The sequence below is a fragment of the Echinops telfairi genome, unplaced genomic scaffold, assembly GCF_000313985.2.
Source record: "Echinops telfairi isolate 266 unplaced genomic scaffold, ASM31398v2 ScPeMD7_57;HRSCAF=196, whole genome shotgun sequence".
NCBI lineage: Eukaryota > Metazoa > Chordata > Mammalia > Afrosoricida > Tenrecidae > Echinops > Echinops telfairi.
The window spans coordinates 1063628-1071207 of NW_022103955.1; positions in this window are offsets into that span (position 1 = coordinate 1063628).

The window sequence follows — 7580 nt, forward strand, 5'->3', positions numbered from 1 at the left end:
AGCGTGTCCATGGCCGAGTCCGGGCCGCGCGCAGCGGGGCTGGTGACAGATGCTCCTACAGCCACGGGCACGCTCGCATGGCTTTGGCGGAGGCCGCCCTCGCCCGCACCTCCGGCCCGAGCACCGCCGGGGCCTCGCCCCTGTCGCCTGCGTCGCGCTCCTGGCTGGAGTCACCGCAGCCCAAGTTCTGCCGCCCGCATCCTCCGGCAGCCGATCGCCCGACTCCCGCGTGCCTCCGCCGCGGCCGTGGCAGCCGCACGGCCAGCGTCCTTGAGCTGCTGCCGACAGTCGGCCCAGCGCCGCTCCCACGCGGCCAGCCGCGCCCCCGGCCGCGCCCTGCCGCCGTTCCCGCAGGAGAGAAAGTCCGACCGCGCGCCCGCCGGGCTAGCTGTCTCTGGCGCCCGGCGCTGTGCGCATGTCCCGCCGCTGCCGGCTCCAGGCGTCTCTGCTGGGGGAGGGGGCGTTGGGAGATGGTACACAGAGGAATGGGGTGTGCCCGAGCCCTCCCTCCTTTGCGATCGGGGCGGAGGGGGCTTTTCCAGGCCTTAGAGAAGGTGCTGGAGTTGGAGAAGGGAAGGGGTAAGAAGCGAGCAGTGGGCAATTGTGAGAGACTGAGGTCCCAGAGCTGCCCTTGTCCCCTTGTTGGTGTAAGGATGGTACGCCTGCTTGCCCTCTCGCCCGAAGCCTCCACAGACCTCTCCACCCCACCCTTGCCTTCCAGGCACCCTCCACGCCTTCCCACTGACTTCTCCCATCCATGCCTGAACTGGTCCCAAGTTTTTCAAAGGGGGGCATAGTGGTTACACCTTGGGCTGCTAACTGCAAGGTCAGCAGGTCGAAACCACCAGCCACTCAGAGATGGACAGACTGGGCTTTGACTACAGTAACAGTCTCAGACACTCACAGGGGCTGTTCTACCTTGCCCTAAGGTCTCGGTGAGTTGGCATAAACTTGATGGCATTGAGTGAAAGTGAGTACCCAAAGCAGCTATCACGATAGGGAGCACAGAGGAGCTGCTGTGGAAATAGGACAAGCAGCTCACAAGCTTAGGGCCGACAGGAAACTTCCATTTATAGTGTTGTTTGCCCTCCAACCACTGGTAGATATTTCATAGGCATCTTTTTTAATCCGCAGAACAATACCGAGTTGGAATGATTATCCTCATGCATAGTGGTTATAGTTGGACAGCTTATCTCAAGATCAGCCGCTTAAAACCGCCAGCTGGTTCATGGGGGAAAGATGAGGTTTTCTACAAGGCTTTCTATTTCTGTAAAGTGTTAGTCTTAGAAATGGACAGGGGCAGTTCTATAGGGTTGCAATGAGTCAAACCCAACTCAAGACGACAGTGAGTTTGGTTTTACTTTTAACAGATGAAGATATAGTTGCATAGAAGTGAAATATTTGTCTGAAATATTCCTTAGCTAATCAGAGGCCACGTCGGAATCAAACCCCTCAAAAACCCCAAACCAGTCTCACTGCCATTGTTAATCTGGGTACTTCAGAGAAACAAATCCACAGAAACTCATATGTATAACAGAGAGTTTTATATAAAGGTTAAATGTGCATCAAGAAAACATCCTAACCCAGTGCTGCCCAAGCCAAGTACAACATTAACCCATATGTCCGACACCAATCCACAAAGTCCTCCTCCCTCTCACAAAACAGATGCAATGATGCCGACTGCAGGAGGAAAGCCAAATCAGTGAATGTGTAAGCATCTCAGCGCTGGCAGGGGTCTCCACACGGCTGCTCCAGCACCCAGGGCTGCATCGGGGTAGGTCCATGTGGCTTCTCCTCAGGGATGTCTTGCAGGAAGTCAGCCTTGCAAGCTGAAGCAGGGAACTGCTAAGGCAGCTGCACCCTGGTGCGACCATCACAAAGCAAGAGACCCAAGAACTAGAAAGGTGAGGTTCACCAAGCCATTTATCTCTGCGCCCTTCCATTAAACCCACATGTGTTTATTGGCACAATAAACTAACTACCTCAGCCATCAAGTCAATACTGACCCATAGTGACTCTATTGGACAGGGCAGAAATGCCCCTGTGAGTTTCTGAGACTAATTTTTACACGAGTAAAAAGCAACGATACCAATTTTCTCCCACCCCCTACCCCCCCTTGAGGACCCAGGAGAACGAGCTTGATGATAACATGCTCACCTACCTGACTTTTTGATGCGGAGTTCCCTCGTTTGTATATGAGAAAATATTGCCATCTGAGTATTGTGAAGATTCAATAGCGCACACTCACTAAACCCGCTGCCATTAATGCAATTCTGACTCAGAAAGACCCTATAGGACACAGGAGAACTGCTCCTTAGGATTTCTGAGATTAAATCTTTACAGGGGCAGATGGGTTCCTTGAGTGGCTGATGGATTTGAACTGCTGGCCCTGCATCTAAGAGCCCAACACTTAGCACGCTACACCACTAGGGCTCCCTAGAAATACAAGTGGATGACTTTAACACGTAAATTTATTCTCTCACAGTTTAGAAGTCTAGACATCCAAACTCGGAGTGCCAGCTCTAGGAGAATGCCTTCCCTCTTGTGGCAGTTACAGAATCTCTCAACTTGTGATGGGGTAGAGTCTAGCCTGTCAATCAGGTCACAGCCAATGAAACCTCTCTGTGGGCATGGCCTTCCCCTGAGGATTCTGGGAACTACTCTCTTTCTCCCTGGAGGTGGGACACACTCTCTCTCTGCTGCAAGTCTTTCTGCTGAGAAGACACATGGAGCTACAATGATGGAGCCAAAGCTCTAGAGCTGGAAGAGCCCCATGGAGACCCAGGCCAGCGCTGAGATGCTTCCACTGCATCTCATGCATGCATTGCTTGAATCTAAAGAAGAATTTATAGATTGGTATCAGACATATGGGCCAATATCCAACTTAAGGACTTGATCTGGGCTGGGCTGGGCTATTTTCTTAATATACAATCACTCTTTGATCTAAAGCTCTTTCTTGTACACATATGAGTGTCTATGAATTTGTTTCTCTAGTCTACCCAGACTAACACACCTCTCTGTTGGCTCTGGGAGAAGTTCCTTGTCTGGTTTCAACATTTGTGGCACAGGCATTCCTTGAAGATCTCCATGTGTCTTGTCACCAATCTTCCCCTGAGTCTACGGTTCCCAGCACAGGGACTCCAAGTCCAAGTGAAGCCCTGTGTTCCTGGCCTTTCTTTCTCAGTGGTAATCAAACAAGCCCCCACCCCCACCCCCATCTCTGCTGACCTTTCTCTCCTCTCATCTCTTGTAAGATAACCGGTGATGGAAGCTACACTCCAGGGAGATAGACCCTTTAAATCAGATTAGGGCTATTATCTTAATAAGTGTTTCTTCCTGCCTTGATCATGCCTCATACAGACAGAAGTTACCATTTGTAGCACATCACAAAATGGAGGATAATTACATCAGATTGCCCTATAGGAGATGATCATGTCACTACATAATTATTAAATTACTGCCAAACCCTGAGACTCTGGCCCAATCAAAGTTGACACATATTTTGAGAGGACACAACCCATAGCAATGAGTGACTATGGGGAAACACTGAAAACTACTGTGCTTTCCAGATATTATGTCCTAAGTAGTGGGTATTAAGCAATAACAAGAAGAATAAAATATAGTCTTATCTTTGGATTTGGCTTTATGTGGAGGTAAAGAACAGGAAATAGACACAAGGAACCAGGGTAGGCACTGAACCCACCCAATTCACACAGGTAAATATTGTACCTGGACATGGTAATTGGATTGTGCCTTGAACCATGAATTGGTCTTGTAGTTGAGGGTCAGGAGAACACAAGCATGAAGGGAGCAAGTTGGTGGGCAGGAGAATAGGCGTTAGTAAGACTATGGAGGACAGACAGGTAAAAAGATTCTGTCTGTGAATGCAGACACTGTCTTAGAGAGTGAGGAAGCCCTAGGGAGCCCTCAGTGGCCATGGCTATATTCAAGCGGTGGGGGAAAGGAGACAAAAAGAGAAATGAATTTGTGAAACTAAAAGAAATATAGACTCCAAATTCTGTTATCTTAATCACAAATTATGCTACCTATATATTCTTCCTTTTTTAAATGTAAGTTAAATTTCCAGAGGAATATAGTAAATTTTAGTACAAGGTTAACAAACAAAATCCAAATAGGTTTCTATGCACAAAAAATGAGGAATCTGAAAAGATATTAGAGAAACAATTCCATTTAGGAATAAATCTAAACAGATTTAAGAGGTTTACACAATGAAAACTATAAAATACTGCTGAAAGAGATTAAAGAAAGATAAAATTAATGAGAAAATCTTCCGTGTTAGTGACGTGGAAGATATTGTAAGACTGTTAAACTGTTAATATTACACAAAGTGATGAACATGATTCCAATCAAAACTCCAATAGCCGTCTTTATCAATAGAAAAATCAATCCTCAACTTTTTTTTTCAATCCTCAACTTTTTTTTTTTCAATCCTCAACTTTTTATGGGATGACAAGAGGCCCTGTATAGCTAAAATAATGTTGAGAGGGCAGAACACAGAAAGAGGGTTCATACTTCCTGATTTTAAAACATACTATGAAGTTACAATAATCAAAACAGCAATGAAATAGTGGAAATCCAGAAATAATCCTGCACATCTATGAACAACTGATTTTTGATAATGGTGATAAGTCCATTAAATTAGGAAAAGAAGAATCTCTTAGGAAAGGTTAGTGGAAAGTGGATGTGTTAGTCTGGGTAGACTAGAGAAACAAATTCATAGAAACTCATATGTGTATAAGAGAGAGTTTTATATAAAAGGTAATTTAAATATAATTTAAATTTAATATAAAGGGTACATAAAGAAAGCATCTCAACCCAGTACAGTCCAAGCCCATAAGTCAGATATTAGCCCATATGTCTGATACCAATCTATAAAGTCCTCTTCAGACTCATGAAACACATGCAATGACGCCGAGTGCAGGATGATCACAGGCCAGTGGGTAGAAATTCTTTGGATCCAGTGGGGTAAGCATCTCAGCACTGGCAGGGGTCTCCACGTGGCTTCTCCAGCACCCAGGGCCACATCAGGGTAGGTCCATGTGGCTTCTCCTCAGGGATGTCTCTCAGAGTGTCAGCAGAGATACTCTCCTGCTTCAAAGGAGGAAAAACCAGATTTCCCAGAATTCTCAGGAGAAAGACATGCCCACACACAGGCCTCATTGGCTATGATCTGATTGACAGACTACACTCCACCCCTTCACTCTTATTATCTCAAGTCCTGAATTGACACCAGATTATGTAACTACCACAGTGGATTACCATATGGAGAAAATTGACGCAGGATTCATGCCTCATAGCATATACCAAAAAAAGTTTCAAAATGCATTAACATAAATGTGCAAACTGTTAATAGTTGTTAGGTGTCATTGAGTTGGTTCTGACCCATAGCGACCTCATGCACAACAGAATGAAACATTGCTCCATCCTGCACCAACCTCACCGTGGTTCCTATGCTTGAGTCCATTGTGGCAGCCGTGGTGTACATCCATCTTCTCAGGGTCCTTCCTCTTTTCAACTGCCCCTGTCCTTCACCGAACATAATGTCCTTCTCCAAGGACTGGTCTCTCTGCATCCAATGTATGTAAGGCAAAGTCTCACCATCCTTGCCTCTAAAGAGCACTCGGACAATTCTTCTACCAAGACAGATGTGTTTGTCCTTTTAGTAGCTCATGTTACATTCAATATTCTTTTCCAGCACCACAATTCAAAGGCATCAATTCCTCTTCAGTCTTCTTTATTCAGTGTCCAAATTTCAAATGCTTATGAGGTGAATGAAAATACCATGGCTGGTAACATCCTTGTCAATACTTTAAAGAAGTCTTGTGCAGCAAATTTACCTAATGCAACAACTCATTGGATGTCTTGATGGCTATGTCCAGGGGCATTGGATTGTGGATCCAAGCAAGACAAGTCCTTGACAACTTCTGTCTTTTCTCTGTTTACCATAATGTTATCTACTGATTGTGAGGGTTTTGTATCAGCGTGTACTTCAAGTCCTCACTTTCATTGAGCAAGATTGTGTCATTTGGATTTCACAGTTGGTTAATAAGCCTTCGTCAAATCCTGATTCCACATTCTTCTTCATATAAGCTGGCTTCTCTGATTATTTGCTCAGAAAAAAAGATTGAATAAATATGGTTAAAGAATACAACCCTGACCTCCCTGATACGATCCCTGAAGACAAATGGGTGCATAAGCAAACGTGGTGAAGAAAGCTGATGTGGCCCAGCTATTATCTGGGGTCGTAAAGGCTTGAAGGTTAACAAGCAGCCATCTAGCTCATAAGCAACAAAGTCCACATGGAAGAAGCATACCATCCTGTGTGATCACGAGGTGTCGAAGGGATCAGGTCTTAGGCATCAAAGAAAAAAAATCACATCATTGTGAATGAGGGGGAGTGCAGATTGGGGACCCAAGACCCATCAGTAAGCAACTGGACATCCCCTTACAGAAGGGCCAGGGGGAGGAGACAGCCAATCAGGGTGCAGTGTAGCAACGATGAAGCATACAACTTTCCTCTAGTTCCTAAATGCTCTCCCCTCTTCCCCGCCCCCCCAGTCATGATCCCAGTTCTACCTTACAAATCTGGCTAGACCAGAGGACGTACACTGGTACAGATAGGAACTGGAAACACAGGGAATCCAGTGCGGATGATCCCTTCAGAACCAGTGGTGAGACTGGCGATACCGGGAGGGTGGAGGGAGGGTAGGGTGGAAAGGGGCAACCAATTACAAGGATCTACATATAACCTCCTCCCTGGGGAATGAACAACAGAAAAGTGAATGAAGGGAGACGTTGAACAGTATATGACAAAATAGTAATTTATAAATTATCAAGGATTCATGAGGGAAGAGGGAGCGGGGAGGGAGGGAAAAAATGAGAAGCTGATGCCAGGGGCTTAAGTGGAGAGCAAATGTTTTGAGAATGATGAGGGCAACGAATGTACAAATGTGCTTTACACAATTGATGTATGTATGGATTGTGATAAGACTTGTATGAGCCCCTAATAAAATGATTTTCAAAAAAGACTACAACCCTGAAGCACACCTTACCTGATGTAAAACCATGCAGGATTCCCTTGTTCTCTCTCCCCAGCTGCCTCTTAATTCATGTGCAAGTTCTACATGAGCAGTTCTGGAATTTCCATTCTTCTCAAGGCTATATAAAGTTTGTTATGATCCACAAAGTCAAATACTTTTCCGTCGTAAACTAAACACAAGTGAACATCTTTCTGGTATTCTGTGCTTTCAGCCAAGATCCATCAGACATCAGCAATGCTATCCTTTGTTCCAGGTCCTCCTCTGAATCTGGCCTGAACCTCTGACAGCTCCATGTCAATGTACTGTTGCAACTGTTGCTGTCTGATCTTCAGCAAAATTTCATTTGTGTGTGATATCAATGGTATTGTTATATATTGATATTGAGCATTCTGTTGGGTTACCTTTCTTGGCATGGGTATAAATATGGATATCTTCCAGTCATTTGGCTCAGTAGCTGTCTTCCAAATTTCCTGGAAGAAAACAGTTAGTGCTTACAGTGCCTCATCTGCTTGTAGTAAC